Source organism: Montipora foliosa, chromosome 4 (assembly GCF_036669935.1).
Source record: "Montipora foliosa isolate CH-2021 chromosome 4, ASM3666993v2, whole genome shotgun sequence".
In the NCBI taxonomy this organism is placed as follows: Eukaryota; Metazoa; Cnidaria; class Anthozoa; order Scleractinia; family Acroporidae; genus Montipora; species Montipora foliosa.
This window is the reverse complement of record NC_090872.1, coordinates 46,510,239-46,530,580: the sequence shown is the minus strand read 5'-3', so window position 1 is coordinate 46,530,580 and position 20,342 is coordinate 46,510,239. Positions and strand designations below refer to the sequence as shown.

Sequence of the window (20,342 nt, the reverse complement as noted above, 5' to 3'; positions counted from 1 at the left end):
AATGCCGTGTGTTTTTTCGGACCACGATTTTGTTCGTCTATTTTTGTCTCTCGACAATTTTTCTTGTCCCCGTAGCGGTGTTTGGCGGTTTAATACAAGTTTCTTGTCCGATGAGTCTTTTAAGAGCAAAAATGTCTGCGTTTATTGCTTCCTTTAAGGAGCGTGTCTCCGACTTCGATTTCCCTTGGTGCTTGGTGGGAGGCTTTAAAACTTGGCATTCGTAGGTTTTGTATCGAGTTTTGCGTTAATAACAAAGGCAGATTAATAGTGAACGCAGTTCTTTGACCAAGCGCTTGATCCACGCAAAGAACTCTCTGGCCTCTGGTGGCTCCCAGGCCGCTTCTGAGGTCAGGGATCTTGAAAGCGCCCTCTCTTCCTGGTTTCCCAGGAAGCGGAGAGGCGCAAAAATTCGTTCACGTGCCAAGTGGGGTTGAAGAAGGAGAACGGCCGACTAGATTTTTTTTCCGCCTCGAGAAAAAACGTGCTGAAAAGAATTCCATGGACTGCCTTCTGGATGCCAATGGCGTCGAGAAGACGTCCCAACACGATTTGGAATTAGTCCTTGTAGATTTCTATAAGTCATTGTTTGCCAAGGATACCTTGGATCTTTCTGTTCAAATGGATTTAATTAATGACCTAGACCTTTCTCTGTCGAATGCTGAACGAGAGAGCTGTGAGGGGAGTTGACAAAAGACGAGCTTTTTTTCAGCTGTTAGCGGTCTTCAAACCGGCAAGTCCCCAGGGTCTGATGGTCTCCCAACCGATTTTATGTTGCTTTCTGGGGGGATCTTGGTGATGCCCTTGCTCGTGTTTTGAATGAGGGCTTTCATCGGGTTCCCTCATTGACTCTCAGCGAGAGGGCCTCTTGCGTCTGATACACAAGAAAGACGATAAGCGCATGCCGAAAAACTGGCGCCCCATCTCTTTGCTAAATACCGATTATAAAATCGCTTCTAAGGCTATTACCGAGCGTCTCAAGCCTGTAATGTGTTCTATTGTTCATCGCGATCAGTCGTGCTCTGTAGTTGGGAGATCTATCTTCTCTAATCTCCTTCTGATTCGTGACACCCTCGACATGATTAGTAAAACTAACGAATCTGGAAATACTTGTGACCTTAGACCAAGAAAAGGCCTTTTGACCGTTGTCGACCACGCCTTTCTCATGCGCGTTTTGTCTAAGTTCGGTTTTGGTCCCTTTTTTGTCAATGGGTGAGTCTCTTTTATAACAATGTCTTTTCGCGCATTATTTGTAACGGGTCTCTTTCCGCCCCTGTTTTTTTGGGGAAGGGGTGTTAGGCAGGGTTGTCCCCCTCTCCCCCCTTTTATACGTGCTGGTTTCTGAAATCCTGTCTACCCAAAATTCGAAAAATGTCCGGACATTGTTGGCTTTCTCCTCCCTGGTGCGGCTGGCTTACAATTTAAGATTTCTCAGTACGCTGACGATGCAACTTGCTTTTTGAAATCGGAAAGTTCCCTATGTCACCTTTTGCGAGTGGTTCGCAGGTTTGAAATAGCTTCGGGAGCAAAACTTAACACGACTAAGACCGAGGTGGAGGGTGAACGGTGCCTCCCCCCTTTGGTTTAAAGTGGGTCTCTAAAATTAGGATATTGGGTGTTTTCTTTTCTAACGGTCTGGTTTCTGTCGAGTCAGACAACTGGAAAACCTAAGCTAGATAAGCTCGAAAATGTTATCAATTTGTGGAGACAAAGGGAACTTTCTTTTGTTGGCCGCACAATGATTATTAATGCCTCGGGGCGAGTAGGTTTTGGCACGTTGCCAAAATCCTCGCACCTCCGCGATGGGTGTGTGACCGCTACAAACGTCTTGTTTGGCCTTTCATTGGAAAGGCAAAATGGAGAACGTGAGTCGACAGCGCTGCTGTGCTCCTTTGTCTTCTGGCGGCCTTGGTGTCGTCGACTTTCAGACCAAGTGTGCCAGCCTGCGTCTGTCCTGTTTTTTAAGTCTTCGAGATGACTTCGGTTCTGATAAATGGCATTTTTTGGCCCGCTTCTTTCTTGGGAATTGTCTTTTTAAGTTTGATCCTTGCTTCTCTTTCGCGAGCAATTCCGTCCCTTCTTCTTCGGATCCCTCCCTGTGTTACCGTCAGTGTCTTGCTTTGTTTCACTCTCTGTTTGAGCGTCATGGGTCTGTGCCTGATGATTTATCTTGTAAGAACATTTATTCCTTGTTGTCTGTATTTCCGTCCCCTGCTCCAACATGCGCTAGTTTTTGGGGAGCCGTTGTTGGCCGCCCCATAATCCGGTGGGTGTCCGTGTGGCGAAAGTCTCGTCTTAAGTTTATCGAGAATTATAAAGTGATGTTTTCTGGCTCCTCTTACATAATGCAGTTCGGGTGCGATATAACCTCAAGTTTGGGGTTATATTGCCTCCGACCGTTGTGCTGTTTGTTCTCGTATTGAATCCCCTTGTCATTGTTTTGTTGCATGTCGTAGGGTCGTTCATGTCTGGAATTCTTTACGCCCTTTCTCTCTCGTCTCCTTGGTTCTCCCCTTGTGCTGTCCTTTTCTTCTGTTTTGTTTCCCTTGTCCCCTATTTCGTCGTCCCCGGGGTACCGTCTGTCTAGTTATCTCATTGCGACTATCGTTTACTTCGTTTGGCTGGCGCGAACCTTGCGACTTTTCGAAACAGCTCTCTTGGCTCACGTTCTATTATTAACATGATTATTAAAGATATTAAGTTGCGTATCTTAGGCGAACCTGTCTCTAGAGTTAAAGATTTTTGGTCGACGGTAGTGTAATCTGTTCTGTTGATTGTAACGGTCGTCCTATTTTTCACTTTTAGTTCTTTTTGTTCATTAGATAGTTCAGGTAGGCAATTGCACCTTGCACCTTGCTTTGAGATGGACTCTGTTTACCTTTTTGCACCGACGCACTGTAATTATTAGCTGCTCCAGTACCTTCTTGTAATCAGGTCTTTTTACCTGGGCCCTTAGGCCCTTGTAAATAAAATTTTATCAAAAGAAAAAAAAAAAAAATCTGTTCTTATCAGCTTAATATCTGATACGCTGCTCATCGAGCAGCTCATATATTAAACTGATTTTTTGGAACTGGGCCGTGGAAAAGAGGCTTGCCTCGTCCCGGCCACGGGTTGCCTCGGTATAGCACTACCTCCGAGTGTGGCCCACTTCCTCCGGGGAAGAAAATAAACAATGAAAGTGAAACACAACAGACTGACCAGCTTCCACCTTCTCTTGTCTTCCCTAGGAAGGAGGGAGTCATCCGGCCTGCCTTACCGGTTCTGGGACGACAAGAAGCCACCACAAGCTATGTGCAGAGCAGTTGCGTTTTGCGGTCCATGGGAAGGCTGAAAAAAGTTCATACTTACCTGACGCTCTTCATTGGGTTGTTGACGCCAGCTAGTATCACTGCCATTGTGAGCTCGTGAGGGCTCGGCAGCCGGTTTGTGAGTGCTCATAGTGTTTTCACTTGTGTGCTTGCATTCTATTCCTTCACTTGCGGTGCTATCTTTAATAGCTCTTCGGGGCTAGATAGCTTCTCTAACGCTTGTGGTGCTTCTGGGTCCGCTTCAAAGTTGAGTTTCGGCTCTCCTGCGATTGGCCCAGGATGCCTACCTCCAGTACGATCCAGTGCCCGAAAAGCCTGATGGCTTTTTTTCCGGCTGAAGTTTTCCGTTCCGTGGGCTCGTCCCAAGTCCTCCCCCGCCTCTTGGAGAGCGTGGAGAGAGATCAGTTGTCCTCCGTCCAGTTCCTCCGAAATGGAGCAGTTCGTCTCTCCTTCAAGGAGATCCAGTCTTGTCAGTCCACCATAGAACGTGGAATACGTTTTGGCGACTACCAGCTTCGTCTTACCAGTGCCGACACCTCGTCCCGTCTGGTGTATCTCCGGGATTGTCCGTTTGAGGTCCCAGACGATGCCGTCCGTGCGTTCTTCTCCTCCTTTGGGCAGGGTTCATTCTGTCCAGAGGAGTGAGCACCATGGTTTTCCCCGGCCTGAGCGATGGCAACCGCCTTGTCAAGATGTCTATGTCTAAAGGACGTTCCCGGTGATGTACGTGTAGCTGGCTTCGATTGCCGTGTTTGGTATCGTGGTCAGCCCCCCCTACTGTGCCATCTGTAGGAAGATCGGTTCAACGAAGTCGTGCTTGCCCGCTCAGTGGACGATGTCGGCGCTGTGGCCAGTCTGGTCACATGGCCCGTGAATGTAGGAACGCCTGGGGGCAGCCTGCACCTCAACGGCCTCCGGAGTTCTTCCGGCGTCTTCTCGTAAAGAGGAGCAGGCTGGGGTTCCGGCCCCTGATTGCCAGTCCCCCTGGCACAGAGGCTGTGGAGGATCCGGACGTAAGCCGGATGCTGTCGTAGACGATGCTATGGAGGAGGTTCGGCCTCCTCTCCTGCCGAGTCCGGTGGGCGCAGGTGCAAACCTGTTGCCCTCCGACGATGACGCATCTAGGGTCGTAATCCTCCCTTTGGAGTTTACTCCAGGTGAGGATTCGGAGTCGGATGTTCTCGTTAAAGAGTCTTCTGGCTCCCCCCGGCAGCGCAAGCCTAAGCGGAGGCGGAAGCGTAACCTCCCAAAGATCGGTACTCCTTCCTTCAGCTGGCGCATCCTCGGATGACAGATCAGCCGTTTGGATATGGATACCGACCGTCGCGAACACCGTACCGCCAAGTTCTCCATGAGTACCTATGAGGAAGTCTGGTGCGATGTTGCCACTTGGGAGATCATTCGTGGGAATGCTCATTCCAACAGTCTCGATGAACCGCTTGCCTGGTTTGTCGAGGAGTTCCGCTCCTCCGGCGGCTGCTCATCGAGCAGCTCATATATTAAACTGATTTTTGGAACTGGGCCGTGGAAAAGAGGCTTGCCTCGTCCCGGCCACGGGTTGCCTCGGTATAGCACTACCTCCGAGTGTGGCCCACTTCCCTCCGGGGAAGAAATAAACAATTGAAAGTGAAACAACAGACTGACCAGCTTCCACCTTCTCTTGTCTTCCCTAGGAAGGAGGGAGTCACCGGCCTGCCTTACCGGTTCTGGGACGACAAGAAGCCACCACAAGCTATGTGCAGAGCAGTTGCGTTTTGCGGTCCATGGGAAGGCTGAAAAAGTTCATACTTACCTGACGCGGGAGGCACTGTGATCAGGGAGGCAGTCCTCTCAAGGTGAGGCTCTTTCATTGCACTTCGATTGGGTTGACCCTTGCGATTACCCCAAATGTGGGTAACTCGAGCGTATAATTTCTGGTAGTGGGGACCTGCGTTCGCGCTAGTCCCCGCACCCACCTCGTCGGGAAAGGAATGGCACTAATGCGATGGTTTGTTGGTGTGATTTCAGTCAGTCAGGCAAGCATGGAAAGATGCCCTGTCCTGTCGTTTACTGACGGGACGGGACTGAACGGAACGGAGTAACCAAGGACAAGGTGAGTTTGCCGTGAATTGAAATCTCGTTGAATGTTTGAGTTATTTGGTGGGTGCAGTGCGGAGCGGAACCTCACTTCATTTCTTGCATTCTTCGTTGCTGCAGAGAAATCATCGAGGATAGATCGATCGACGAGTGAAACAAGAAAGTACCGGAGGGCAGATGGAGCACTTATCCTCTTGCATCGTTTGCAAAACGTAAGTAGATGTATGTTTGCAATGTTCGATCGCCTATCTGTAAGCGTGATAGATTTCTTATGCCTCCCTTGTACTATGTTGCCTTCTGGCGATCCGGCGTGCATTGAGTAACATGAGAAGTGGCCAGGGCAGTTGGCGTTACATTTCTGTGGCCAACACGCACGTTGTCGTTTCTCTGTGTTATGAATTAATTGAATTGTTATCGCGAAAGTAAATGTATTATACTCAGGAAGGATAGTGACTTATTTTCTGAATAATGTTGTTCACCCTTTGAACAAATGGGGCCTGAATACTGTCCGTGTTGAGCAGAGAACAGTGAAAATGTCAACTCCACCAAGTCACGTTTTCGCTAGATCAATTTTATAATTTTCTAGCCGTCGTTGTATGCACATGTTCCCCACTAACTAGTTTGTCTTTTCATCCAATGCATAACAGTGCGTCAATTTCACACTTGCCGTGTCCTGTTCTTTGCTCAGACAAAAAGATAGCTTTGATGTCATAAACGTTGGTTTGATAAGATCTCGCGCGCACGCGCTCCCTCGGGAATATAAGTTCGCCTTTCCCGTGTGAACTATTTTGTTTTTGTTGCATTTCTCATTTTTGACATTTGCTTGACATGTTGTGTTTTAAAAAAAGCTGTATTGGAACTTTCTTTGGTGGGGGGAACTGAGATTCTTTGAGATGATGAAGTGGATAGAACGAAAAGGGAAGCCTACAACACGGGGTATTCCCAGGCGGTCTCCCATCCAAGTACTAACCCCGCCCGACAGGGCTTAACTTCGGTGATCGGACGAGAACCGGTGTTTTCCCTGTGGTATGGTCGTAGACAAGTCATTTGCCGTGAAAATTTACTCTTTTATAAGAGGAAAGTGAAAAAGAGGTCGGAGGAAACACCATGTGGATTTGTCCTCTTGCCGTCAACGCAAATGCCATGCAGTCCTGGTGGCTGTGGCTGCCTGCCGTCCGTCCGTCCATCCACTGTACAAGTAGACAATCGTTGTGTGCGCCGGCCTCGTTTTCAGGTTGGCTTTGTAGATTCCCTACTTGGGACGGATGACAATCAGACCACCATATCTCGCGACCAGGAGACTAGCAGCACTCCGTCTGCTGCGAGCATGTTATGGCATCGCTTCTCGGCCTTTTGGCTAAGATCAAGTGTAGTATCTGTTCTTATCAGCTTAATATCTGATACGCTGCTCATCGAGCAGCTCATATATTAAACTGATTTTTGGAACTGGGCCGTGGAAAAGAGGCTTGCCTCGTCCCGGCCACGGGTTGCCTCGGTATAGCACTACCTCCGAGTGTGGCCCACTTCCCTCCGGGGAAGAAATAAACAATTGAAAGTGAAACAACAGACTGACCAGCTTCCACCTTCTCTTGTCTTCCCTAGGAAGGAGGGAGTCACCGGCCTGCCTTACCGGTTCTGGGACGACAAGAAGCCACCACAAGCTATGTGCAGAGCAGTTGCGTTTTGCGGTCCATGGGAAGGCTGAAAAAGTTCATACTTACCTGACGCGGGAGGCACTGTGATCAGGGAGGCAGTCCTCTCAAGGTGAGGCTCTTTCATTGCACTTCGATTGGGTTGACCCTTGCGATTACCCCAAATGTGGGTAACTCGAGCGTATAATTTCTGGTAGTGGGGACCTGCGTTCGCGCTAGTCCCCGCACCCACCTCGTCGGGAAAGGAATGGCACTAATGCGATGGTTTGTTGGTGTGATTTCAGTCAGTCAGGCAAGCATGGAAAGATGCCCTGTCCTGTCGTTTACTGACGGGACGGGACTGAACGGAACGGAGTAACCAAGGACAAGGTGAGTTTGCCGTGAATTGAAATCTCGTTGAATGTTTGAGTTATTTGGTGGGTGCAGTGCGGAGCGGAACCTCACTTCATTTCTTGCATTCTTCGTTGCTGCAGAGAAATCATCGAGGATAGATCGATCGACGAGTGAAACAAGAAAGTACCGGAGGGCAGATGGAGCACTTATCCTCTTGCATCGTTTGCAAAACGTAAGTAGATGTATGTTTGCAATGTTCGATCGCCTATCTGTAAGCGTGATAGATTTCTTATGCCTCCCTTGTACTATGTTGCCTTCTGGCGATCCGGCGTGCATTGAGTAACATGAGAAGTGGCCAGGGCAGTTGGCGTTACATTTCTGTGGCCAACACGCACGTTGTCGTTTCTCTGTGTTATGAATTAATTGAATTGTTATCGCGAAAGTAAATGTATTATACTCAGGAAGGATAGTGACTTATTTTCTGAATAATGTTGTTCACCCTTTGAACAAATGGGGCCTGAATACTGTCCGTGTTGAGCAGAGAACAGTGAAAATGTCAACTCCACCAAGTCACGTTTTCGCTAGATCAATTTTATAATTTTCTAGCCGTCGTTGTATGCACATGTTCCCCACTAACTAGTTTGTCTTTTCATCCAATGCATAACAGTGCGTCAATTTCACACTTGCCGTGTCCTGTTCTTTGCTCAGACAAAAAGATAGCTTTGATGTCATAAACGTTGGTTTGATAAGATCTCGCGCGCACGCGCTCCCTCGGGAATATAAGTTCGCCTTTCCCGTGTGAACTATTTTGTTTTTGTTGCATTTCTCATTTTTGACATTTGCTTGACATGTTGTGTTTTAAAAAAAGCTGTATTGGAACTTTCTTTGGTGGGGGGAACTGAGATTCTTTGAGATGATGAAGTGGATAGAACGAAAAAGGGAAGCCTACAACACGGGGTATTCCCAGGCGGTCTCCCATCCAAGTACTAACCCCGCCCGACAGGGCTTAACTTCGGTGATCGGACGAGAACCGGTGTTTTCCCTGTGGTATGGTCGTAGACAAGTCATTTGCCGTGAAAATTTACTCTTTTATAAGAGGAAAGTGAAAAAGAGGTCGGAGGAAACACCATGTGGATTTGTCCTCTTGCCGTCAACGCAAATGCCATGCAGTCCTGGTGGCTGTGGCTGCCTGCCGTCCGTCCGTCCATCCACTGTACAAGTAGACAATCGTTGTGTGCGCCGGCCTCGTTTTCAGGTTGGCTTTGTAGATTCCCTACTTGGGACGGATGACAATCAGACCACCATATCTCGCGACCAGGAGACTAGCAGCACTCCGTCTGCTGCGAGCATGTTATGGCATCGCTTCTCGGCCTTTTGGCTAAGTCTTTTTGGCCGATGTTTTGTGGGTTCTCCCAGGGCGAAGCCCTACCATTTTGGTAGTAGGTTTTTCGTTCCTTGTGGTATCCTTGCTATTGCGATTCCATGGATGCTGATACTGATACACGTGTTAATTGGGGCGACGCCCCTATGGATGATGTTCCTGAGAATGTTGCTGTGAATCCTTCCTCTGATATTGCTGCTACCTCATCGAATACTGCTATTTCATATGCTGGTGTCACTGCCGGGTCTGGTGACCCTGTTCCGCTCGTCAATAATCCTCCTGTTCGCAGCCGCTTTGTTCCGTCTACCTTTGAGAGAGAGAATTTTTCTGTTTATAACCGCTTGCCAGAGAGACCGTGTTCTGCCTTTTTTCCGAAACCTGATGGCGACTTTGCTTTAAAGGATCTTTTTGCCGACCTAGAGACCTGCCAGATCCCTTCTGCTGCTGTTCGCTGCGTCCAGTGGGTTTCCCCGCAGCAAGTGTGTGTCACCTTTACCAAAGAAGATTATCGTAACACCTTTCTTCGGGCTTCATCGTTGGTGCCTCGTTTCCTCCGCTCTGGTGCCCCTGCATCTTCTGGTAACCCCCGTATCGTCTATGTTGCTGTTTTTGGTGCTCCTTATGAGCTTCCTGATTCTGCGCTTCATATGCGTCTTGCTCCCTATGGTACTGTGAAGTTTACTCGACGTAGTAAACACCAGAACTACCCTACGTTGGACAATGGAACTCGGGTCTTTGGTATGGTCCTGTCCAAATCTATCCCTTCCTTTCTTCGTTTTGGCCGGGTTCTGGTCCGTGTCCGTCACGACAATCAGACGCCTACTTGTCGAAAGTGCAACCTTCCCGATCATATGGCTAAGGATTGCCCTAATACCTTCTGCTACAATTGCGAGCGTATTGGTCATATGTTTAAGGAATGCCCTGAAGAGGATTTCTGCTGTGTGTGTCGTGACCAAGGCCATAAGGCTATCGATTGTCAGCATTCGTGGCATCGCCGTCCTCGATCTTACCGAGATGCTGACAAGCCGGATGACCCTCCTCCCCAGCCGTCTCCTGACCTTCAACCTGCTGTTCAGCCCTCTAATCGACCTTCGCAGCCTACTAGCCAACTATCTTCATCCTGCTCTTCCCAATCCTCGTCGCAGTCTTCCTCTTTGCAGCCTTCTTCTGAGCACTCGGCCCCTTCGCAGATACAATCTTCCCCCTCTTTCTTCTGACCTTTCTCAGTCCCAGAGTATTTTGGCTTCCTATGCGCCCTCTAATCCAGCCTTGGTAGAAGCTGCCTCCGATGCCGAAGTAGCCTATGCTATGGATGTTGCCGATCCTCCGCCTGACTCCCTTCCTGATTACCCTGATGACAACTCCGATCCTGATAATGTTCCTGCCCCTGTCGCTGACCCTGTTCCTGATGCTGTTCCTGATCTTGACGTTGACGTTGCTTCTGACGATACTGATCCTGACCTTGATGCTGATTCGCCTTTACAGACCTCTCGCCCGCTGCTTTCTGACCCTGGTGACCATCCTCTCGTCGTTTCTGATGATTCTGACTCAGATGATTATACTCCTGCGCCTGACCTTTTCCCAACTCGTACGTTGGGACGAGCTGTCAAGAGAGGATCCAGCCGGACACCTGCTAATGTCACTCCAACCATTGTGCCTGTTCGTAAGTCAACGAATCCTTCGCGTGTGCCTACGAAAAAAAGCCGTCCATCATGACCTCTATATTTAATTTAATTTCAATTAATTCACGTGGTTCTAATCAGGCTACTCGGAAAGCTTTGCTTGATTATGTTCGTTTCGGTTTCGGTATTATCTGCATTCAGGAAACTTAATATCTGATCCTGTTGCCTTTAATTCCCTGGTTGCTGACTGGAGTGGGCCATCTTTTTGGTCCCCTGCTGTTGGTAAACAGGCTGGTGTTATTATTTTGATTTCCGATCGTTTTGATGGTCAAGTTTTATCTTGGCGTAGAGATCATGATGGACGTGTCCTTAGTTTACTCGTTGAGTATAATAATCGTAAGTTTAATATTATTAATATTTATGCGCCCACCCTTTTGACTGACCGAAAAGTGTTTTTCGAGAATCTGCATGCTTTCTGCCTTCCTGCTGATTTTACTATTATTGCCGGTGATTTCAATTGCTATGAATCTGATTTAGATAAATTTGGTGGCAATGTTTCCATTGCAAAATACCTCTCTGACTTTCGTCGTTCACTTTACCTTGAAGATGCTTGGCGCAAATTGCATCCCCGTGTCCGAGCGTGCTCTTGGTTTAATTCTAATTTTTCCATCGGCTCGCGCCTTGACAAATTTTTTGTTTCCCGAAATTTATTCCCCTTAGTTCAGTCCTGTGACATTTCTCCTTGCGCCTTTTCTGATCATGATTTTGTTAATCTTTCTTTAAAATTGGAGTCTAATTATATGCGTGGTCCGGGCTTATGGAAATTTAATTCCTCCCTTTTGAATGATAGCGATTTTTGTCTTTCCTTTGATGCTAAGATTCGCGAGCTCTCCGATTGCGTTGACTATTTTCCGTCAGTCAAATGTTGGTGGGACTTTTTTAAGGACTCTATTCGCTCGGAAATTATTTCCTTTGCTAAGAATAAACGTAGAAGTCTCTCGCATGAGCGCGTCCTTATAACTAATGCAATAATTGGTCTCAAGCGCCGTCTTGTCTGTGGCGACCTTTCGGTCGCCCCTGAAATTTCTCGGCTTGAATCTGAACTGAATGCTCTTACCTTGCGTGTTTTGGAAGGCTCTAAAATCCGTTCTCGCGTCCAGTGGCTTGAGGAGGGCGAGAAGCCTTCACGCTTCTTCTTCAAGTTAGAACGTGAGCGCTTAGACCGTAATAACGTTTCTTCCATTTTGAATGATAATGACATTGAAGTTTTCACTCGGGAGGAGATTGAACGTGCGCACGTGCGCTTTTATTCAAATCTTTTCTCGCAAGAGGTTATTGATCCTGTGTGTAAACAATCCTGTTTTGATTCTATTCCTTCTTCGCTTTCTCCTCCTCTGCGCGACTCATGCGAGGGACTTTTAACTTTAGATGAATTGACTATTTCATTAAGGAGCCTTAGCCTAGGAAGGTCACCTGGTTCTGATGGTTTGTCTGTCGAATTTTACTTGCGTTTTTGGGACATTCTGGGCCCCCTTTTGCTATCAGTCGCAAACCAATGTTTCCATGACTCTGAACTTTCGGATTCTATGAAAGGAAGCGTTACTCGCCTTATTTATAAGAAGCGTGGGGATATTAAGAATTTGAAAAACTGGAGGCCCATTTCTTTGCTCAATGTGGATTATAAGATTATCTCTAAAGCTATCACAACTCGTCTTTCTTCGGTTATGCATCACATAGTTTCCCCTGATCAATCTTGCTCTGTTCCGGGTCGTTCAATCTTCTCTAATGTGAGTTTGTTGCGCGATGTTTTGAGCCACATTGAGCAAACAAATGAGTCTGCTATTTTGATTAGTTTAGATCAAGAAAAAGCCTTCGACCGAGTCGATCGCGTCTTCCTTCTAGAGCTGCTTAATGTTTACGGTTTTGGTTCTGATTTTTGTCGCTGGATTAGTACCTTTTATAATGGTGCTTGCATGCGTATCATCCTTAACGATTGGCTTACTGAGAGTATCCCCCTTGAACGGGGCGTCCGTCAGGGGGATCCTCTCTCTCCTCTACTTTATGTTTTATGTGTAGAAGTTCTTGCTAACCTGATCCGTAGATCTCCTGAGATTGAGGGGTTTTTACTTCCTGGTGCAAGGGGTTTGCAGGCCAAGGTTCGCCTTTATGCTGATGACACTACTGCTGTTTTGAAAGACCTTTTCTCTCTAAATAAGCTTTTTGATTGTGTTAGTGTTTACGAACGTGGTTCTGGAGCTAAGCTAAATAAGTCGAAAACGGAGGCCATGTGGCTCGGTGCTTGGCGTTCTCGGACTGACGAACCCCTTGGACTTACTTGGGTCAAGAAAATGAAAATTCTTGGGGTCTTTTTTGGTACTATCCCTGTTGAGAATGATAATTGGCAACCTAAACTAAACAAACTAGAGAAGTCCCTCAATCTTTGGAGATCTCGTTCTTTGTCCTTCCTAGGCAAGGCTCTCCTTATTAACACCTTAGGGTTAAGTAAGCTGATGTATCTAGCTAGGGTTTTGCTTCCCCCTGCCTGGGTCCTTTCCCGTATCAATAGTTTCATCTGGCCTTTTCTTTGGGGTTGTAAAATTGAGACGGTTGCTCGTAATACTTTATATTTAAGCGCTGCGCAAGGGGGTATAGGTATTATTAACTTTAGTGTTAAGTGCCTTGCCTTGCAGTTAGCGGGGATGGCTTTTACTTTGGACTCGCCTCACGATTCTAGTTTTTATCTTTGTAAATATTTTGTTGGTAGACGTTTGTCTTCTCTTCGCCCCCAGTGGAACTGTTTGCGCGATAATTTTGCCCCTTCTGCCTGCTTTCCGTCTCCTTTTTACGCCCGCTGTCTCGAAACTCTTTTATCCGTTGGTAATTGCGACTTAACTTCTAAGCGTTTATATTTGAAACTACTTTCCTCGAATTCCTCCTCCCCTATCTTGCATAGAGTTTGGACCCAGGTTTGTGGCTCTTCTTTTTCACTCAATGATCATTGGTCTCTCGTTCGAGATTCTCTTACCGAAAATCCTAAAAATGATCTCTTGTGGCTAATCGCTCTCCGCGGTGTTAAGGTTCGCGATTCCCTTGCTAATTGGGGATATATTAACTCGGCTTTCTGTGCTTCTTGCCCTAGACGAGAGACTATAGATCATTGTTTTTTGCATTGCCCTCGGGTTAAGCGGGTTTGGTCCCGTTTTTCCCCAATTTTAGATCGTGTGCTAGGCTTTCGGCTTACCTTAAATGTCCCCTTCGTGTTCTTTTTATTTGGCCCCCTCTCGTTACAAAGAGGGCTCGCATTGCGCGCCACATTATCAAGACCATTCTCTACGGTGTTTGGCTTTTTCGCAATAAGGCCACCTTTTATAACGGTAAAGAAGATCATCGGGCTATTATCCGTTTTGTTTCTGGCGATCTCCGTAGTCGAATTAAGCTCGATCACTTTCGCCTTTCAGACAGTCGCTTTTCTTCTTTGTGGTCTCTCCCAGGCTTTTGCACCGTAGAGAACGGTCTTCCTAGCGTTACTATTTAGGCGTACATTTAATTCTCGTTTTGCTTTGTCCGCGCGCTGTTTGCGGTGCCTGTAATCCGGGGCTCTCTTTAAGGAACTTGCGCAGTTCATGGACTTTATCGTTAGGGCCCCTGGCCCTTACGGCTAGCTGCTTACTCCGGCTTTGTAACTCTGTAGACTTTTTTGTATTCCTGAATATGTAATTGCTCCATTTTTATTTGTGAATAAACGCTCTTTTGACAAAAAAAAAAAAAAAATCTGTTCTTATCAGCTTAATATCTGATACGCTGCTCATCGAGCAGCTCATATATTAAACTGATTTTTGGAACTGGGCCGTGGAAAAGAGGCTTGCCTCGTCCCGGCCACGGGTTGCCTCGGTATAGCACTACCTCCGAGTGTGGCCCACTTCCCTCCGGGGAAGAAATAAACAATTGAAAGTGAAACAACAGACTGACCAGCTTCCACCTTCTCTTGTCTTCCCTAGGAAGGAGGGAGTCACCGGCCTGCCTTACCGGTTCTGGGACGACAAGAAGCCACCACAAGCTATGTGCAGAGCAGTTGCGTTTTGCGGTCCATGGGAAGGCTGAAAAAGTTCATACTTACCTGACGCGGGCTATTACGCACTAGGGCTTGTACCTATCGGAAGCCTGCAGGGTAAGTGTCCCCATTAAGTACCTGCTAAGTCCCAGTTTCAGTCGGAATTATAGTGTCAGAGATTTGTGCCAGTTGTGGTATACACCCTAGTTATTAGTTTGTTAATCTGTGCCAGTTGTGGTAGAAATGTCGTACCCCGTGTCGTTGAAGAAGTGTGTCACCGAAATGAATAGTCTTTATAGGTCCATTTTACGTGTGAAATTTTCTCGTCTCTTTAATACGTCTCCTGTCGTCTCGCCTTGGTCATCCGTGCCTGTCAAGTCTATAGCCGTACCAACCAGTGCCATACCTGTCTCGTCCTTGTCTTCATCTGTTCCTGTTGAGTCAGCCCGTCCCTGCCAGTCCATGCCTGTCTCTGTTAAGTCCTCGTCTGTACCTGCTCCGTCCTCGCCTGTTCCTGTCACGTCTTCGCCTGTTCCTGCTAGGTCAAACCGTCCCTGTCAGTCCATGCCTGTTCCTGCTAGAGTTCCTGTCATGTCTTCGCTTGGTCCTGTCCCGTCTGCACCTGTGCCTGTCTCGTCTTTACCTGTGCCTGCTATGTTTCGCCTGCCTGTGCCTGCTATGTTTTTGCCCGTCTTCGCCGTCGTTGCTGTCCCTTTCCGTGCCTGTCCAGTCTTCTGTTTCGCCCCAATTGTGTTTCTGCCTGTCGTTGTCTGTGCCTCCCTTAGTTTTTAATTTGTTTTTTCTGCCGGGGTTGGGGTTCGATTCCCCTTGTTTAAGGTAGCGGATGGGTCCCTCCGGTACGTGTGGGCTTTTTATTCCGTGGTTTGTGTAGTCGTTTGGCCCTTTGTGTAGTTATGGCCCTCGGGCATTGCACTACCGCCCGAGGCCCGCCCAGTAACAAAAAAAACTTACCTGACGCGGGAGGCACTGTGATCAGGGAGGCAGTCCTCTCAAGGTGAGGCTCTTTCATTGCACTTCGATTGGGTTGACCCTTGCGATTACCCCAAATGTGGGTAACTCGAGCGTATAATTTCTGGTAGTGGGGACCTGCGTTCGCGCTAGTCCCCGCACCCACCTCGTCGGGAAAGGAATGGCACTAATGCGATGGTTTGTTGGTGTGATTTCAGTCAGTCAGGCAAGCATGGAAAGATGCCCTGTCCTGTCGTTTACTGACGGGACGGGACTGAACGGAACGGAGTAACCAAGGACAAGGTGAGTTTGCCGTGAATTGAAATCTCGTTGAATGTTTGAGTTATTTGGTGGGTGCAGTGCGGAGCGGAACCTCACTTCATTTCTTGCATTCTTCGTTGCTGCAGAGAAATCATCGAGGATAGATCGATCGACGAGTGAAACAAGAAAGTACCGGAGGGCAGATGGAGCACTTATCCTCTTGCATCGTTTGCAAAACGTAAGTAGATGTATGTTTGCAATGTTCGATCGCCTATCTGTAAGCGTGATAGATTTCTTATGCCTCCCTTGTACTATGTTGCCTTCTGGCGATCCGGCGTGCATTGAGTAACATGAGAAGTGGCCAGGGCAGTTGGCGTTACATTTCTGTGGCCAACACGCACGTTGTCGTTTCTCTGTGTTATGAATTAATTGAATTGTTATCGCGAAAGTAAATGTATTATACTCAGGAAGGATAGTGACTTATTTTCTGAATAATGTTGTTCACCCTTTGAACAAATGGGGCCTGAATACTGTCCGTGTTGAGCAGAGAACAGTGAAAATGTCAACTCCACCAAGTCACGTTTTCGCTAGATCAATTTTATAATTTTCTAGCCGTCGTTGTATGCACATGTTCCCCACTAACTAGTTTGTCTTTTCATCCAATGCATAACAGTGCGTCAATTTCACACTTGCCGTGTCCTGTTCTTTGCTCAGACAAAAAGATAGCTTTGATGTCATAAACGTTGGTTTGATAAGATCTCGCGCGCACGCGCTCCCTCGGGAATATAAGTTCGCCTTTCCCGTGTGAACTATTTTGTTTTTGTTGCATTTCTCATTTTTGACATTTGCTTGACATGTTGTGTTTTAAAAAAAGCTGTATTGGAACTTTCTTTGGTGGGGGGAACTGAGATTCTTTGAGATGATGAAGTGGATAGAACGAAAAAGGGAAGCCTACAACACGGGGTATTCCCAGGCGGTCTCCCATCCAAGTACTAACCCCGCCCGACAGGGCTTAACTTCGGTGATCGGACGAGAACCGGTGTTTTCCCTGTGGTATGGTCGTAGACAAGTCATTTGCCGTGAAAATTTACTCTTTTATAAGAGGAAAGTGAAAAAGAGGTCGGAGGAAACACCATGTGGATTTGTCCTCTTGCCGTCAACGCAAATGCCATGCAGTCCTGGTGGCTGTGGCTGCCTGCCGTCCGTCCGTCCATCCACTGTACAAGTAGACAATCGTTGTGTGCGCCGGCCTCGTTTTCAGGTTGGCTTTGTAGATTCCCTACTTGGGACGGATGACAATCAGACCACCATATCTCGCGACCAGGAGACTAGCAGCACTCCGTCTGCTGCGAGCATGTTATGGCATCGATGGCCATCGCTTCTCGGCCTTTTGGCTAAGATCAAGTGTAGTATCTGTTCTTATCAGCTTAATATCTGATACGCTGCGCTGCTCATCGAGCAGCTCATATATTAAACTGATTTTTGGAACTGGGCCGTGGAAAAGAGGCTTGCCTCGTCCCGGCCACGGGTTGCCTCGGTATAGCACTACCTCCGAGTGTGGCCCACTTCCCTCCGGGGAAGAAATAAACAATTGAAAGTGAAACAACAGACTGACCAGCTTCCACCTTCTCTTGTCTTCCCTAGGAAGGAGGGAGTCACCGGCCTGCCTTACCGGTTCTGGGACGACAAGAAGCCACCACAAGCTATGTGCAGAGCAGTTGCGTTTTGCGGTCCATGGGAAGGCTGAAAAAGTTCATACTTACCTGACGCTTTTCATTGAGTTGTTAACGTCGGTAAGTGTCTCTGCCGTTTAAAAGCTCTTGCGGGCTTGGCAGTTGTTTTTCAGTCGTTCCAGCTGTTCCTGTGGTGTCTACAGTCCAGTACTTGTGGTATGGCGTTCCCGCGGAGTGTTGTTTTTCACTTCCCTCCTGAGGTTCACCAGTCCAACAGTTCCTCTCAGATCCTCCCACAGTTGCTGCGTGCCCTCGGTCCTGATAAAGTGTCTGCCATCCAGTTTCTTCGCAACAGTAAAGTCCGCGTCACTCTCCCGACTGTCAAGTACAGAGACAAGATTCTTCAGAATCATCCGATTACGTTCCGTGGTGTTCCTGTCCCTGTTACTGCTTGTAATGTCCGTATCCATTCCGTGTTTGTCCGTGATCTGCCGTTCGAGATTCCCGATGTTGATGTTCAGTCTGCGTTTAAGTCCTTTGGTGTAGTTCATTCCATCCGTCCTTGCTTTTTTCGCGATTTTCCGTCTGTGGCCAATGGTACCCGTGTCCTCCTTATGTCTTTCCAAGAGTCAGTTCAGTCCATCCCGTCTTCTTTGTCTGTGTCCAACTTTCCTGTCCGTGTGTGGCATGCTGGTCAACCTGTCATCTGTTCCATCTGTCATGAATCTGGTCACCTGCCTCAGGCTTGCCCTTTCTCGGGTCGGTGCCTGCGATGTAAGGAGCCAGGTCACAGGGCCCGGGATTGTAAGCAGGCCTGGGGTTCTTCTGCTGCTCCCGTCACGTCTCCAGTATCATCGTTCTCGTTCAGTGCCCCTGTCTCGCTTCCGTCTGCACCTGTTGCTCCTGTTGCCGAATCGTCTGCTCCTGTTTCGTCTCCGCCTGACTCCGTCCCTGTTTCGTCTCCTCCACAAGCGTCCGTTCCTGATTCCGTGCCTGCTTCGTCTCCCTTGCCACCGGAGATGGAGGAGGGTGAAATTCCCATTGAGCCCCCTCCGCCCCCGGTGTCCCGTCCTGTAAGTGATCGTCAGCTGCTAACTCAACGTGTTCTGTCAAATGTCAAACCTGGTTCCAGTTACAAGGATGTTCTAGCACTTGCCGAAAAGATTAAAGAAGATAGTAAGCTCCAAGTCTCAAATGCTGTAGTCGTCGAAATCGTCAAGTCCATTATGTAACCCTTGATCGTTTAATAGAATCTTACCTCCTTGTATTTGTGTCTGTATGTGCCTGATGGCCTCCCTGTTTTTTTCCCTGTTGTTTTGTAATCCTGCCGGGGTTGGGGTTCGATTCCCCTTGTTTATGGTAGCGGATGGGTCCCTCCGGTTCCTTCTGTTTTAAAGACTACCATGGCATTGCACTACGCCTGGTGGACCGCCTTAATACAAAAAAAAAAAAACTTACCTGACGCGGGAGGCACTGTGATCAGGGAGGCAGTCCTCTCAAGGTGAGGCTCTTTCATTGCACTTCGATTGGGTTGACCCTTGCGATTACCCCAAATGTGGGTAACTCGAGCGTATAATTTCTGGTAGTGGGGACCTGCGTTCGCGCTAGTCCCCGCACCCACCTCGTCGGGAAAGGAATGGCACTAATGCGATGGTTTGTTGGTGTGATTTCAGTCAGTCAGGCAAGCATGGAAAGATGCCCTGTCCTGTCGTTTACTGACGGGACGGGACTGAACGGAACGGAGTAACCAAGGACAAGGTGAGTTTGCCGTGAATTGAAATCTCGTTGAATGTTTGAGTTATTTGGTGGGTGCAGTGCGGAGCGGAACCTCACTTCATTTCTTGCATTCTTCGTTGCTGCAGAGAAATCATCGAGGATAGATCGATCGACGAGTGAAACAAGAAAGTACCGGAGGGCAGATGGAGCACTTATCCTCTTGCATCGTTTGCAAAACGTAAGTAGATGTATGTTTGCAATGTTCGATCGCCTATCTGTAAGCGTGATAGATTTCTTATGCCTCCCTTGTACTATGTTGCCTTCTGGCGATCCGGCGTGCATTGAGTAACATGAGAAGTGGCCAGGGCAGTTGGCGTTACATTTCTGTGGCCAACACGCACGTTGTCGTTTCTCTGTGTTATGAATTAATTGAATTGTTATCGCGAAAGTAAATGTATTATACTCAGGAAGGATAGTGACTTATTTTCTGAATAATGTTGTTCACCCTTTGAACAAATGGGGCCTGAATACTGTCCGTGTTGAGCAGAGAACAGTGAAAATGTCAACTCCACCAAGTCACGTTTTCGCTAGATCAATTTTATAATTTTCTAGCCGTCGTTGTATGCACATGTTCCCCACTAACTAGTTTGTCTTTTCATCCAATGCATAACAGTGCGTCAATTTCACACTTGCCGTGTCCTGTTCTTTGCTCAGACAAAAAGATAGCTTTGATGTCATAAACGTTGGTTTGATAAGATCTCGCGCGCACGCGCTCCCTCGGGAATATAAGTTCGCCTTTCCCGTGTGAACTATTTTGTTTTTGTTGCATTTCTCATTTTTGACATTTGCTTGACATGTTGTGTTTTAAAAAAAGCTGTATTGGAACTTTCTTTGGTGGGGGAACTGAGATTCTTTGAGATGATGAAGTGGATAGAACGAAAAAGGGAAGCCTACAACACGGGGTATTCCCAGGCGGTCTCCCATCCAAGTACTAACCCCGCCCGACAGGGCTTAACTTCGGTGATCGGACGAGAACCGGTGTTTTCCCTGTGGTATGGTCGTAGACAAGTCATTTGCCGTGAAAATTTACTCTTTTATAAGAGGAAAGTGAAAAAGAGGTCGGAGGAAACACCATGTGGATTTGTCCTCTTGCCGTCAACGCAAATGCCATGCAGTCCTGGTGGCTGTGGCTGCCTGCCGTCCGTCCGTCCATCCACTGTACAAGTAGACAATCGTTGTGTGCGCCGGCCTCGTTTTCAGGTTGGCTTTGTAGATTCCCTACTTGGGACGGATGACAATCAGA

At 47.7% G+C, this 20,342-nt stretch overlaps 12 non-coding genes and 1 pseudogene across 12 annotated transcripts; 9 read left to right on the top strand and 4 right to left on the bottom strand.

Moving 5' to 3' along the window:
• Nucleotides 1-2,963: 2,963 nt before the first annotated feature.
• LOC138001608 (U2 spliceosomal RNA) lies at nucleotides 2,964-3,150 on the top strand. The gene has a single exon (XR_011123286.1). It is a non-coding gene; the product is annotated as a U2 spliceosomal RNA (small nuclear RNA).
• Nucleotides 3,151-4,739: 1,589 nt separating this feature from the next.
• On the top strand, nucleotides 4,740-4,905 carry LOC138001626 (U2 spliceosomal RNA; annotated as a pseudogene).
• A 184-nt stretch (nucleotides 4,906-5,089) lies between these two features.
• LOC138001673 (U1 spliceosomal RNA) lies at nucleotides 5,090-5,253 on the top strand. The gene has a single exon (XR_011123333.1). It is a non-coding gene; the product is annotated as a U1 spliceosomal RNA (small nuclear RNA).
• Nucleotides 5,254-6,302: 1,049 nt separating this feature from the next.
• LOC138001643 (5S ribosomal RNA) lies at nucleotides 6,303-6,421 on the bottom strand. Its single transcript, XR_011123304.1, has one exon. It is a non-coding gene; the product is annotated as a 5S ribosomal RNA (ribosomal RNA).
• Nucleotides 6,422-6,718: 297 nt separating this feature from the next.
• Nucleotides 6,719-6,910, top strand: LOC138001579 (U2 spliceosomal RNA). Its single transcript, XR_011123261.1, has one exon. It is a non-coding gene; the product is annotated as a U2 spliceosomal RNA (small nuclear RNA).
• A 184-nt stretch (nucleotides 6,911-7,094) lies between these two features.
• On the top strand, nucleotides 7,095-7,258 carry LOC138001672 (U1 spliceosomal RNA). Its single transcript, XR_011123332.1, has one exon. It is a non-coding gene; the product is annotated as a U1 spliceosomal RNA (small nuclear RNA).
• Nucleotides 7,259-8,308: 1,050 nt separating this feature from the next.
• On the bottom strand, nucleotides 8,309-8,427 carry LOC138001642 (5S ribosomal RNA). Its single transcript, XR_011123303.1, has one exon. It is a non-coding gene; the product is annotated as a 5S ribosomal RNA (ribosomal RNA).
• Nucleotides 8,428-14,110: 5,683 nt separating this feature from the next.
• On the top strand, nucleotides 14,111-14,294 carry LOC138001600 (U2 spliceosomal RNA). The gene has a single exon (XR_011123280.1). It is a non-coding gene; the product is annotated as a U2 spliceosomal RNA (small nuclear RNA).
• A 1,090-nt stretch (nucleotides 14,295-15,384) lies between these two features.
• On the top strand, nucleotides 15,385-15,548 carry LOC138001548 (U1 spliceosomal RNA). Its single transcript, XR_011123234.1, has one exon. It is a non-coding gene; the product is annotated as a U1 spliceosomal RNA (small nuclear RNA).
• Nucleotides 15,549-16,598: 1,050 nt separating this feature from the next.
• On the bottom strand, nucleotides 16,599-16,717 carry LOC138001641 (5S ribosomal RNA). The gene has a single exon (XR_011123302.1). It is a non-coding gene; the product is annotated as a 5S ribosomal RNA (ribosomal RNA).
• Nucleotides 16,718-17,024: 307 nt separating this feature from the next.
• LOC138001581 (U2 spliceosomal RNA) lies at nucleotides 17,025-17,221 on the top strand. The gene has a single exon (XR_011123263.1). It is a non-coding gene; the product is annotated as a U2 spliceosomal RNA (small nuclear RNA).
• A 1,552-nt stretch (nucleotides 17,222-18,773) lies between these two features.
• LOC138001547 (U1 spliceosomal RNA) lies at nucleotides 18,774-18,937 on the top strand. Its single transcript, XR_011123233.1, has one exon. It is a non-coding gene; the product is annotated as a U1 spliceosomal RNA (small nuclear RNA).
• A 1,049-nt stretch (nucleotides 18,938-19,986) lies between these two features.
• On the bottom strand, nucleotides 19,987-20,105 carry LOC138001638 (5S ribosomal RNA). Its single transcript, XR_011123300.1, has one exon. It is a non-coding gene; the product is annotated as a 5S ribosomal RNA (ribosomal RNA).
• Between the last annotated feature and the right edge of the window lie 237 nt (nucleotides 20,106-20,342).